This window comes from Carassius gibelio, chromosome A20 (assembly GCF_023724105.1).
Source record: "Carassius gibelio isolate Cgi1373 ecotype wild population from Czech Republic chromosome A20, carGib1.2-hapl.c, whole genome shotgun sequence".
NCBI lineage: Eukaryota > Metazoa > Chordata > Actinopteri > Cypriniformes > Cyprinidae > Carassius > Carassius gibelio.
Window position 1 is genome coordinate 21257375 of NC_068390.1, and position 13317 is coordinate 21270691.

General features: G+C 41.0%; 1 long non-coding RNA gene across 2 annotated transcripts; it reads right to left on the reverse strand.

The window, feature by feature from the left end:
- Positions 1-10581: 10581 nt before the first annotated feature.
- LOC127938433 (uncharacterized) lies at positions 10582-13267 on the reverse strand. Of its 2 annotated transcripts, none has more exons than XR_008148718.1 (3): positions 12995-13267; positions 12673-12809; positions 10582-10868 (listed from the first exon to the last, which is right to left on the reverse strand). It is a non-coding gene; the product is annotated as an uncharacterized LOC127938433 (long non-coding RNA). The 2 variants fall into 2 exon arrangements; XR_008148719.1 differs by having other exon boundaries at positions 12673-12814.
- Between the last annotated feature and the right edge of the window lie 50 nt (positions 13268-13317).

Below are 13317 nucleotides of genomic sequence, written 5' to 3' on the forward strand. Positions count from 1 at the left end.
AGATCCTGTCTATCAGTATGTTGAACGACTCTGGCAGCTTGATGTCCTTCCATCTCGCAGCGAGAAAGTGATAACTCGGTCTAAACATGATCAGATGGCTGCAGACATGTTGGAGACCAAGACGCGACGAGTAGAAGTTGACGGAGTCTGGCGTTACGCTACTCCACTCCTTCGTGCGCCAAACGCTCCACCGCTGAAGGGGACTATGGAATCCGTTTTGTCCAGCCTCAGGAACACTGAGAAACACCTGAGTAGAGACCCTGAGAGGGCTAAGGTGTACGAAGCTGAAATACAGAAGCTCCTTGATTCAGGGTATGTTGTCAGGGTACCATCAGAAGGCCAGCAGGTAGACGAGGAGTCGTGGTTCATACCACACCACCTCGTGCAGCATAATGGCAAATACAGGTTGGTCTTCAATTGTTCCTTTGTCTACCAAGGTGTGTCTCTTAACCAGCAGTTGCTTCCAGGTCCTACCCTCGGTGCCTCACTGCTAGGAGTACTTCTGCGGTTCCGGCAGTACGCAGTCGCCATCAGTGGGGATATACGTGGTATGTTCCACCAAGTGAGACTCCTACCGGAGGATAGACCCCTTCTGAGGTTCATTTGGAGGAACATGCGCAGAAAGGACCCGCCAGACATCTATGAATGGCAAGTCTTGCCTTTCGGGACGACCTGCAGCCCCTGCTGCGCCACCTTTGTGCTGCAGATGCATGTTCGCTGCCAGCAGTTCGGGAATGAGGAAGTATTGCAGTCCATAGAGCGGAGCTTCTACGTGGACAACTGCCTACAGAGCCTTCCCACTGATGAGGAAGCCAAGCGACTAATTGACAAGATGAGGCCTCTCTTAGCCTCCGGGGGCTTTGAAATCAGACAGTGGGCCACTAATATCCCTTCTGTTGTCCAGCACCTCCCATCTAAGGCTCGTTCAGAGAGCATCGAATTGTGGTTACGGCAAAATCATTCAGACCCATTGGAGCCGGCTCTTGGCTTAATGTGGCACTGCCTAGAAGACAGCCTGGGTTACAGGCATCGTACACTAGCAGAGGATCATCCGACCATGAGGTATATTTATAAGGTCTTGGCAACGCAATATGACCCTCTAGGATTCTCCATTCCTTTCACCACCCGTGCCAAGGTTCTCGTTCAGAGACTCTGGAACAAACCGAGAGATTGGGATGATCCGAATCTTCCTGCAGACCTGCTGGAGAAGTGGACCGTATGGGAGAAGGAGCTGCCTGATCTCTATAAGCTCACGCTTCCAAGGTGCTATCTTCCTGCTGACTTTGATGTGGAGAAATCAAAATTAAGCCTTCATGTGTTTGGCGATGCATCCGAGGTTGCCTATGGGTCGGTGGCTTATCTCCGTGCAGAGCAACACGGTAAGATCCACACTACCTTTGTCATGGCTCGCTCTAGGGTAGCCCCCAAGCGTCAACTGTCGATGCCACGTCTCGAGCTGTGTGCAGCATTGACTAGCGCTCAGCTTGCACAGTTTCTCAAACAGGAGCTAACCATTGCCATAGAGACAGTGACATTATGGACTGACTCGACTACAGTACTGACCTGGATCCAGTCTGAGTCCTGTAGATACAAAGTGTTCGTCGGGACAAGAGTGGCAGAAATACAAGAGTTGACTGAGCTCCACTCTTGGCGATACGTTGACTCCTCAAATAACCCGGCGGACGATATTACCAGAGGGAGAACGCTCAAGGAGCTGGCTAACTCTGACATGTGGAGTCGAGGCCCAGGATTCCTCCGTGAACCGCCAGATCATTGGCCAGTCAAGCCCCTTGCAGAGGCCCGAGAGGATACCTCAGAAACAAGGAAAGCTGTTTTCTGTGGATTAATCACAGACGATCGAAATCCAGGCATGCCTGATGCATCTCAGTATACTTCTTGGAGTGCGTTAGTCGACGCGACCTACCGGTCCCTCCATGGGACGGCCGCCCAAGATACTAGTAAAGCATCCTTAGAATACAGGCGTGCAGAAGCTCTTATCTTGAGTCAATGTCAGGAGGAGTCTTTCCCAGAGGAATTCAAGGCCTTAAAATCAGGGAACCAGGTGCCCACAGCCAGCCGTCTGAACACGCTTGCACCCGAGTTCGACCCTGAGTTCTGTCTAATTCGTGTGGGAGGTAGGCTACGCCGATTGGATGGCTTCAGCAAAACCGAGATACACCCAGTGGTTCTAGATCCCCATCATCAGGTGACAAAACTCATCGTTAAGCACTTTGATGAGCGTCTACTCCATCCAGGACCTGATAGGGTCTTCGCAGAGCTCCGTCGCCATTTCTGGATCCTAAGGGGCAGGCAAGCCATCAAACGACACCAGAGAGAGTGCATAGAATGTCAGAAGTGGAGAGCTAAGCCGACTCTACCTATTATGTCTGACTTACCCTCAGCTCGCCTAAGATTGTACCAACCCCCCTTCTTCTCTACTGGAGTCGACTGCTTCGGGCCATTCATGGTTAAGATTGGCCGTCGGACGGAAAAGCGATGGGGCGTCATCTTCAAGTGCCTGACAACCAGATGCATTCACCTTGACCTGCTCAGCAGCATCGACACTGATGCATTCTTACTGGCATTAAGGCGCTTCATAGCACGCAGAGGAATCCCATCTGAGATCATATCAGATCAGGGTACTAACTTCCGGGGAGCCGAGACCGAACTGAGAGAAGCTTTCAAGGAGATGGAGCCCAGACTGCAGGAGCAGCTGGCTAGTTATCAGATCACTTTTAGGATGAATCCTCCCGCTGCACCCCACTTCGGAGGCGCATGGGAAAGGGAGATCCGATCTGTAAAGTCTGCACTGCGAGTAGTCATTGGGAGTCAGTCTGTGCCTGAGGATGTCCTACAGACTGTACTGATCGAAGTAGAGGGTATCCTGAACAGCAAGCCCTTGGGATACGTTTCATCCGACGTGGCAGACTTGGATCCAATAACCCCAAATATGCTTCTCATGGGGCGGCGAGACGCCTCGCTTCCCCAGGTGGTCTACACCCCTGAGCCCTTGTCCAAGCGTCGCTGGCGTCATTCCCAGACTATCATCGATCATTTCTGGTCTTACTTTACACGACACTACCTACCGGGTCTCCAGACTCGCCAGAAATGGCAGCGGGTAACTCAAGATCTAGCTGAGAACACGGTGGTCATGATAATCGACCCGCAGCTTCCCAGAGCCCAATGGCCAATTGGTCGGGTTGTCAAACTGATACCCAGTGCTGATGGACACGTCAGGTCAGCTCAAGTACAGGTCAATGATCGCCTATACCTACGACCTGTGGCCAAACTTGTCAGACTTCCGGCACTTCCGGACGGAGGTGAAGCGGACTCCAACGACTAGGGAATTTATCATTAGACATATTAGCTATGCTAATCTGGGGGCGGCTGTTCTAAATTCCCTATGTGTGTTTATAGTGGAAGGACTATTATTATGAATGTGTGCCGCTAGTTTATGTGAGTTCCGCTATTCCGGTTTCACTTTCACTTTCAATAGCTGATTGCTCCGCCATTTTCATCAGGTGTTAATGTGCGTGATTGAATGTAAGTTTATTTAATCATTCCTGATTATAGGTCAGCTATGTTTATTTCGTTGTTGTGTTTAAACATTCAGCTTGTGTAAGCGAACTTTACATTGTTTATAATGTTGTTATATTTAAGATATACCGTGATTCAAATGTGTATGCTCATTACCGTTAATCCTCTCATGTTGATTAATGTATAATGTGACAGTAGCAAGTTGTTAGTTCGTTTACATGTCTGTAATTTATATTTAGCAGATGTAAACTGATGTTTGTTTATTCTGTTTATTTCAGAAAGACCACATTTAACACTTTGTGGCCATAACTTGTACAATATCCAGTTTAATTGGAGCAATGTTGTGCCATCTGCTGTGAACCCTCAAATACTTCAGATAAAGAGTTGAACAGTGCCCTGTCTCCTGTCACACTTCTTACCGGAGTCCCGTGGTGGATTAGCATCAACACCCCTACCGATCTATTAGTCCCGTTCACCAAGACCAAAGAGGTTACCGAGGATACTATTGTACACATACCAAAATCTTGCCCTTCGAAAATTCAGGAATTGAGACCAATCTCCTTAACATCTCATCTTTCAAATATTTGTGAGAAATTTGCTAACCAATGGATTCTGAATGATATTTCCTCAAACTTAGATCCCATGCAGTTTGGCAGTTGACAGAATTATTCTACAACTCTTAATCTAGTTAATCTAATGGACTTTGTATAGGTTAGTGATGCTTCGGGCTCAGTGTGTACATATATTACAACAGATTTTGCCAAGGCATTCAATGCTCTTGACCTTGCGATAGCAAAGCCTTCTCTATCTTGGAGTGAGACAGCCTTATTCCATGGCTTTGTAGCTTCATGACCAACCGACACCAGAGGGTGAGATATCATGGATGTCTTTCTGATTGAGAATATCCCTCATTAGGCATTGCACAAGGAACTATAATTGGGCCTATAAAATTTTAGCTCTGATTAACAGTTCTCTTCAGGATGTAACAGGCCATTGGAAATATGTGGATGTCATGAAAATTGCCCAGAGGTAGACTCCTCAAGACATTGAACGATCTTAATGTTTAGGCAGGGAAGCATAAAATGAAACTCAACCCAAAGAAATGCAAGGTCTTGCATGTCACTAGCATGGGAACTGGTCAAGCCTTTATTCATCACTGATCAGAACACCTTGGAAATTTGTGACTGTATTAAAGTTTTGGGGATCATTATTAAGAGTGATCTGAAACAGGATTGTCAGGTAGACCTTGTGTTGTCCTCAGCTAACAGAAAGCTTTCTGTTTACCATCTTTAAAGGGTACATGTATGCCCAGTGCTGGAGTATGTGGTTTCAGTCTTGCTTGCATTAGTTCCTTGACCGTATCAAGCCAAAAAAATGGAAAGTGTGCAGGAACTGTTCTGTAAAATTATACTCAGTCGAAGGTATCTGGGGTATTCTGGTGATCTTGGAAAGAGCCGAACTCAATTATTAATATCAATTATTAATTTCAATACCCTTACCGAAAGACGAACTCAGTTGTGTCTTGATTTTGCTAGAAAGTTATAAAAATCTAGTTTCAGAGACCCCTTTGATAGCCCCTTTCCCTTTGATACGTAATTAAAGGTGTGACAGTTGAGTGCATGAAGTGTCCAACATTTCCACATTTTGTTTTTTTGGTTACTTAAGTGCATCATCCGGGTGTTTAAAGTGCACTTTTTCTTTTTTGAATTTTCAGTGTGAATGCAATATTCACACTATTTATATGTCATAGAATAGTGCACAAGTATGATTTGGGATGCACCTTTGGTCTTAATGTTATAGTTCACCAAAAATAGAAAATTGTCATCATTTACTCCCCCTCATGTCGTTCCAAACCAGTCTCTTTTTTTTCTATTTGAAAAGATATTTTTAATATTTTTGATGTTCATTGCTTTCCATCGTACAGGAGAAAAAAAGAGACACTTCTCAAAATATCTTCTTACCTAAGAAATTAATACAGGTTTGCAATGACATAAGGGTGAGTAAATTACAGATTAAAAAACCCTCCTTTAAACAATTTGCAGAGGTAAAAACACAATTTAATCCATACTAAATGTGAAATAATATCAATCATTATATGTTGTCTTATTCTAGTACAAATTTCACTAGTGGGCAAAACACAGAAGGTTAACCAGAAAATAGTCCAATTGTAGACATATGCTAATATTCTTAATAGGAGGCTTCTTAACTTTATATCTTAAGGCTTGCCTGGGCATAGATATTATAGTTCTATATTTTTACATATTGTACATCATAATGTGGGCAGTTTTATACTTTTATGTTAAGCTTCTATGTAAATTACAGATTTAAGGAACACAGAATGAAAGAAAACATCTTTTTGAAAATTACTTTTCTAATGGCTGTATGTTTTGTCATGTAGACAAGGTGACCTAGAACTCAATTAGACACTCTATAGGCAGTTAGAGCTCCTGCTGGACCTACCAGGAGGAAAACTATCTCAGCATATGGTTTCATTAATCATTATGTTAAACTGGAATTCGCTCTTAAATAAAGACACAAAACAACCAGAGTGGAGTTTGGCAAATGGCAGTTAATGTACTAAGATCCTGTTGGAAAAGATTCTCTTGTCTGTTGAAATAAATAAACTCTTCAGCCTGAATGGAAAACACTAACTAAAATGGCTCAACACCTGGCTAATACCGTATCTATGGTGAAACATGGTGATAGCAGTTCATGCTAGGGATGTTTCATAAAATAAGACTCGAGATTAAAGACAATTTTTGCAACCAATGCATTTTTGCCTAAATTTATACAGAAAAAGCAGCAAGAAAGTGTCGCCTTTCATTCTTAAAAGGATGTACCTTTGAAATTGCATGCTTCTAACTCAGAGCTAAAATTTGTTTCTTAATCATATTCAAATGAAAAAGAAAAAGGTTAAACACCAAAGAAACTCATCCATTTATCAGGTTTAGCAAACCTTGTACAGTCTAATGTTTTGAGCGTATACAATTTTTGGTATATATTAGCTAAGTCATACAGTACTAAAGAAAAGAAGAACAGATCCATCTTTCCTTTTAAGGGTTAAAAAGTATGTAACAACCATGCAATGTGATAAATTATCTCAATTGTGTGCATGGCCACAATGTCAATTTACAAACCCCATCAATACTACAAAACTCTACACTAAAACAGCAAGCACAAACAATTTATCTCCATCATCCATGGAATTCTAACTAATGAAGTGAAGTGGGGGAGGGGTGCCATAGCTATAATTAATGTAAGCTGCTTTAAATATGGTTATTTGATGCCAGAATCATGCCAATTTGTCATTGTACTGTAAATCTTCCAGTGAAAGTGAGGCGGTTGGAGGACACTGAGTTGGTAACAGCTGGTTGAGGAGGTGATGCAGTGGGGGGTAAAGCATCCGCAGGAGCTCCCTACTATAAGCTACGGTTGCCATGGCAATGCTGGGGGAAATTAGGTGTTAAAGGAGTATCTTGTTATGCACAAAAGCACAATGCACCAGTAATTTGGTTTTGTTTGTAAAAGTTAGAGAGTAGATATCTACAGTCCTCCGAATGTGAAACATTGTATACTCTTGATGAGTGTTTTCATAGTATATTATGACATGTCATTATATTACATACACACACATATATACATATACACATACATAATATGTACCTTTTTTTACTTTAATATGTAAAATACCAAAGCATACATTTTAGCAGCCTGCTTTAATAACACCTTCCCAGCATCTTAAAAGATCCCACTCCTGTATGTGGGACTGCAGCCTCAGCGCCCTGGGTGGAATTTAGAGACAGAATGATGATTTCAAAGGAAGCTTATTCAGCTGTAACAATCCGATGAGGAATGCAGTCTCAGGTGCTGGAAGTTTGCAGCCAGTCTCTGAGCAGAGGGATTTTCTAATCTTTATTTCCTTTAAGCTTCCCTGCATCTAACAAAAAATAATTTGCAGTTTCAAGATGTGTTTATTTTGTATATACTGTATACATCAAATAGATTAAATCATTTTAAGAATGGGTTTAATGACATTGGAACTGCTGTATGATATAGTATTTTTTATTTACTCACCTACTAACATTATTTAGAGGGAATATATTTTGACAGTGTCTTCGACGCAGATGCTCAAGGACAATAAAAAAAAAAACACTTTGGATAAATAATGCATAGAATATAAAACAAACATTCAAGATGATCTTTTGTAATATTAAGCTGAATGTGTAAACATATTATTATTAATAATATATTACAAAAACGCACACTTTCTGCATAGTTTGTAGGATGTTCTCTGCTCTCCAGGTGGCCTTAAAATAGTCGACTGACGTGGGTGAAAATTATGACTATCTGCAGAACAGCATCTCTATCATTAACCTGTCAAAGTCATTGTGTTTGGAGTTATATGAAGCATCATCATTTAGTTGCAGAAAGTATCATGCTGTTATTATACCCATGTTCCCAACTTTTAGAAGGTGTTCGTGATATGATATCAGACGTGAGGATTATCTAGGCCCTGCAGGGAAGTTCATCATATTTCAGCTGGTGGAAGGGTCTACTACGAAACTCTTCTGGGCTAGTGCACTGAAGTCTTCGTGGAGGAGAGTGATTAGCCCTATACTGCAGTCACATTTCCATGGGTTGTCATGCAGAAACACTTCATTTAAACCTGAATAATTCAGAGATGTCCATAACATGTTACATTTAACAGCTCTTTTCTGCTAGCAATTATGGTAATTATGTTATCTAGGTTTTTCCATTTATTTTTATTTTATATAATTAATTAGTTGCATTTTTAAGATGATGTTTCAGTTACAAAAAATTTCAGTTACACTCCATTCCATCTAGCTCAAAATCATTAATAATGTTTACTGTTGAGGACCAAAAATCAAACTTGTTTGAGGACAATGGGCAAAAATTAAATGTTGCTTTATATCCAACTATATTATTCTACGGAGCCCCGCACACGACATGAAAGAAAAAATAAATAAATTGTGCGCACGATTTACTAATTCGTTCCCTCAATGTACTAAAAATTGCACACGATTACTATTGTGCTCCCTCGATTTACTATTTCGTTCACTCGATTTATAAATTGAGCGCACAATTTCCTTATTCATTTGCTCGATTTGCTAAATCGTGCGCACAATTTAGCAAATCGAGGGAACGCAATAGGAAATCGATGGAACGCAATAGTAATTGTGTAAATCACATGATTTAGCCTAATATTTTTTCCTGCATGTCAAGTGCGGGGCTCCGTATTATTCAAATTAACATAAAGAAAATCATTCCTTACATTTCAAATAAAAAATGTTAAAACATAAACAGAAATAAAAAAAAAAGATATTTTTGCTTTTTTTTTTTTTTGTGATATGACATGGTGGGCCAAATCGAAGGGAATTACTGGCCAATTTTGACGAGGGACCTCAAACCAGCCTAATAACATTCAGTTTCCTTAGAACCGATAACTAAATAGTCATCCAGGCAACCAACATACTAGTTGTTTTTAAGAGTACTACTTCTTACCTTGCATGTTGGCTAGCACGTTTCCATCAATGGAATGTAGTCGATTTCCACTTAAGTCTATGTGAGACAGTTTAGGTATGTGGCAGAAGAAGTCAGCTGACAGACTCTCAATTTCATTCTTTCTCACATAGAGCTCCTGCAGGTTGGAAATAACTTCTCGTGTGGCTGTGGTAAGTGTGAAGAGAAAACTGTTGTCTAGCACCAGTATTTCAAGACCAATTGGGGTGCAAAGGTCCCAGCTTGGATATTCTTCAGCTTCTTGTTTTCCAAAATGAGAAAAAGCAGTGCTTCAAGTCCGACAAAAACTTTGGGTGAAATGCTTTGTATGTGGTTCAAGGCTAGATCCAGGACTTCGAGGGCAATCAGAGGCTTGAATGCATTTGGTGGGAGAGCAGAGGTTCTTCATGCCAATGACTATGTTTAGGAGATCTTTGAAGCCCTTTTCTGGGAGATGGTACATTGGTTTCCTTGCAGATTCAGAACCATCAGTAGCTGGGCACCAGCATTTGCTTGAGGGTGTATTAATTTGATTGAGTTCCGCTCAAGTTTACACTCTCGATTTTTGGGACAAAGCTCAGGATGCTGGCTGGGAGGTCCTGCAGTAAATTTTCACCTTGAAAATAAGAAACAAAAGGAAGCGAAAGAGGAGGGTTTAATTAGTGGTGTTGGAGTAAACATATGCCTTGGGTAAGGAATTTAAACAAACAATAGAGTGCAACAGTTGAGTTCCAGAAGTAAAAATCCCATTCCTTTTCTCCATTGGGGAATTAGTTTTTAATTAATAAGCTATGGGAGAAACCTAAGGTAAAAATACTTTTGGAAGCTGAAAAAGTGGACTGCACCAGTGCACTCTGTACAGACATTATCTCCAATCCTGCAGCTGATTTACATTGATTTGAATGAGGAAGCAGAGCCATTTCTAGAGAGCAGAATATCAAAGAGACTTGAGGGTATGTTGAAGCAGTTTTGAGGCAAGCACCTAGCAGCCACCCAAAATACCCTAGCAACTCCTTAGCAACCACAAAGTGCACCCTATTAATGCTGTAATAACTATTTCAAAAACCTTTGCAATGCCTTGCAAAAATCCATAACAACCTAGCATCACTGTGGTGACTATCATCCACATTTTCTTCAGAAGATGTAAAAATCTGCTTATTCACTCAAGAGAGTAACACTCTTTAAACTGTCCATTCTTTACTGAAATATACCTCACAAATTACTACATAAGTTTTAACCCAAGTGAGAGGTTTGTGTCTAAGCGCACTGGGACAGGAATAATAACTTACAGACTAACAGTGAAGGACTTATTTTTATTTATTTTATAGATTGTTTATATGGTTTTATCTGGTTTCCTGACCTTTTGACCAGAAAGGTAAAAAAACCATAAACTTATCAAATATTCCAGCTAGCCACAGCAGGCTTAAGTTTTTGTACACTAATGTACACTACTGTTCAAAGTTTTGGAGTCAGAAAAATATAAAATATAATATTAGGCAGTGGAATATAGCTACACAAAGATCCTTGATTTATTAAGTGTTTCGTTTATTATATTTATTTTCTTGTTCCTTTATATTTCATTATGAGGGTTAGTATTACGACCATGTCTTCCCAAAAAAAGTTAGCAGTATCTCCTTAGCAATTTTAAAGATCCATGTGTCCAGATGGAGTTTAGGGATGCAGTCAAGCCCCTCCTTTTGAGAACTGACGTCAGTCATTTCTGGCTGCATTTACAAGAACTGAGGCAGTTTTCCACGGCCTCTGCAATCCACAGCCACAGCACAGCTAACCCTGCAACCAGCTTCATATCCCTGAAAACACAAAAAGCCAGTGATTTAATTACGTAATAATCCTACTGAAAAGAGCATTAGGAGTATTACTGCAAAAAGAAACCCACATATTGCTTCAAAACGGACATCATGTTTGTATTAGATGCAAATTGCTCATGCAGACTTACCTTGTGACCAAATGCTTAATAGGACTTGAATGTCTTAAGGCTGTAGTAGGTCTGTGCTCAGATGAAGTCTGAAATGAGCTGAAATGTTTAGCAAAAACGTGGAAGCTCTGTAAAACCTCCCAGAACAGCACGTTGGTGAGAAAAATGACATGCACAGATCATGACAGGTTCCCTGCCAGATGAACTTCAGCATCCCTGGAGAGAAATATGTGGGCATGTGTTTTTGCGTGGGTGTGTGAATTCACAGGGCACCTTATGCACGGCTTTGATTGTTTAACATGGCACAGGTAAGGTCTGGTTCACGGCAGATTGATGTCACTGTTATATCAGTGAGCACACATGATAATAGGGGGGTCGCTGAGCACAAGTGATCGTCGGAGGCGCCACAGCCGCTCTGCCCTCTGAGAGCCTGCTGAGCTGATAAGGACAAGGAACTCATACATCTTCCCCCTTGGGCTTTTCTTGGCATTGTCCGCCAGGATTAACAGTAAGCACGAGTCACAGTTTCTCAGTTTCTCGCGAGCATCATCAGTGTCACTCGCGTTTAACACTTTGAAAGAAGAGGACTGGCTGCAGGAAATGCACAGACCTCTAGAGATGTTATTATGGCTGTGTCTTTAAGTTTGACGTGTCTGCTCACCGAGATGATTTTATTGCACGATAAAGATGAAAGCTCTTTCCAACAGTAACACAATATGCAAGCCATCTGGAGCAGCATAATTATAATTGCTCCAGCTCCAAACTGAGAAAAACCGATGCACCACCTCTCGCCACCCAAAAAGAGGAGCAGTCAGAGCTTCTAAAAAAAAAACATCTGTGTGTTTCTGATTAATAGGAATGTGTTAATGCCGCATTTGTTCTTTAACCATTATTAGCTTTGTATCAAGTAAACAAACAAAAACAGCTAGATAATTCAAAGTTTTAAGTGCATTTCATGTTCGCTTTCATTGGGTTTGTGAAATAGCTGTACATGGACACTACTTTCAACATCAGTGAACTCCCTCCCACCCCCAATCAGATGGATGTGTTGCTACAAAATTAAACTGCATCTCGAATGCATTTCTCAACGCACTACAGCTCCGCTCTCACGCTCTGTCAGCGATGCCAAAGAGTACCAAAGCTGGACAAATTCCTATAATTTCCAGTGCTGTAATAAATTGCAAATGGTCTCAATCAACCGCAGCAGGCTGCAGAAAAGAACACAAAGTCTGAAGACAAATCCTCATATTACTAGAGGTCACATACAGTCTCAGATTTATGTCTGCTTCCAATGCTTGAGCTCTATTAAAAATACCCATCTTGCTCTGAGGAAAAACCTTTATATCAGTCCTTGGTGAGTTATGATACATTCACTCAGCTTGGAGTTTGTATCCTCTCCATATGCAACTATGAAACACAACTGAGCAATTTTTTTTTAACTCAATCTCACATTAATCAACAACATTTTACTTAAATCAAATGGGTACTTATACAGTCACGGAAATTTTATGTTAAAAATTTGCTAAGAAATTGTCACAGGAAAGAAGGAAAATCTAGTTGAAAAGTGAGAAGCACTTCACACAGATCCAGGCTAACAGATGCTATCTCTAATAAAGAACTATTTAGCACGACACTAAAACCAATTAGCTTTCTAATGTGCACATTCATGGGTAACTTACTTCATCTGTTGCGCACTGGCCAAGGAATTAAATGGTTTCATGCATCAGTCACTTTGTCATTTCTCTTGATGGGAGAAGTGATAATTTGACACTAGATCCTTCACCCCAGGAGCCCAAAATAAACATCCTTATGCCAGCTGACCTTTCACAGAGAAAACCTTAGATCAATTGTACAACACATTGCTGACATCTAGTGCTAGACTGTAGCTATGCATAAGAATGATCACTGAGGACTCTGATCTATCACGCATCCGCTAGACTCCAGTTTGGGGACAGGCCCCAAGTAAGAGAATAAAAATGAGACAAATCAATGTTTACTCACACTTCAAACCTCGAACTTTCTGATCTTACGGTACTGTACTTTGCAATCGACTGGGAACAATAATGGAACACGTGACCTGATTAAACTACGATATTTCCCGCCCAAACTAGCTTTTTAAATATGATATATATTAGAAATTAAAGCGCGTAATCCGACCAATTTCAAACTTGGTTAGCAGAAATGCAGCACTAACGGAGATACGGTTGGAATGCTTAATACAATTTAAAAAAAAAAAGTTCGTTGAACTCTATTCACTTTGATGTCTATTTACATATTAATCACATGACGTACGTCGGTCGCCGTTTTCAGGCGCTGCTTTTCAG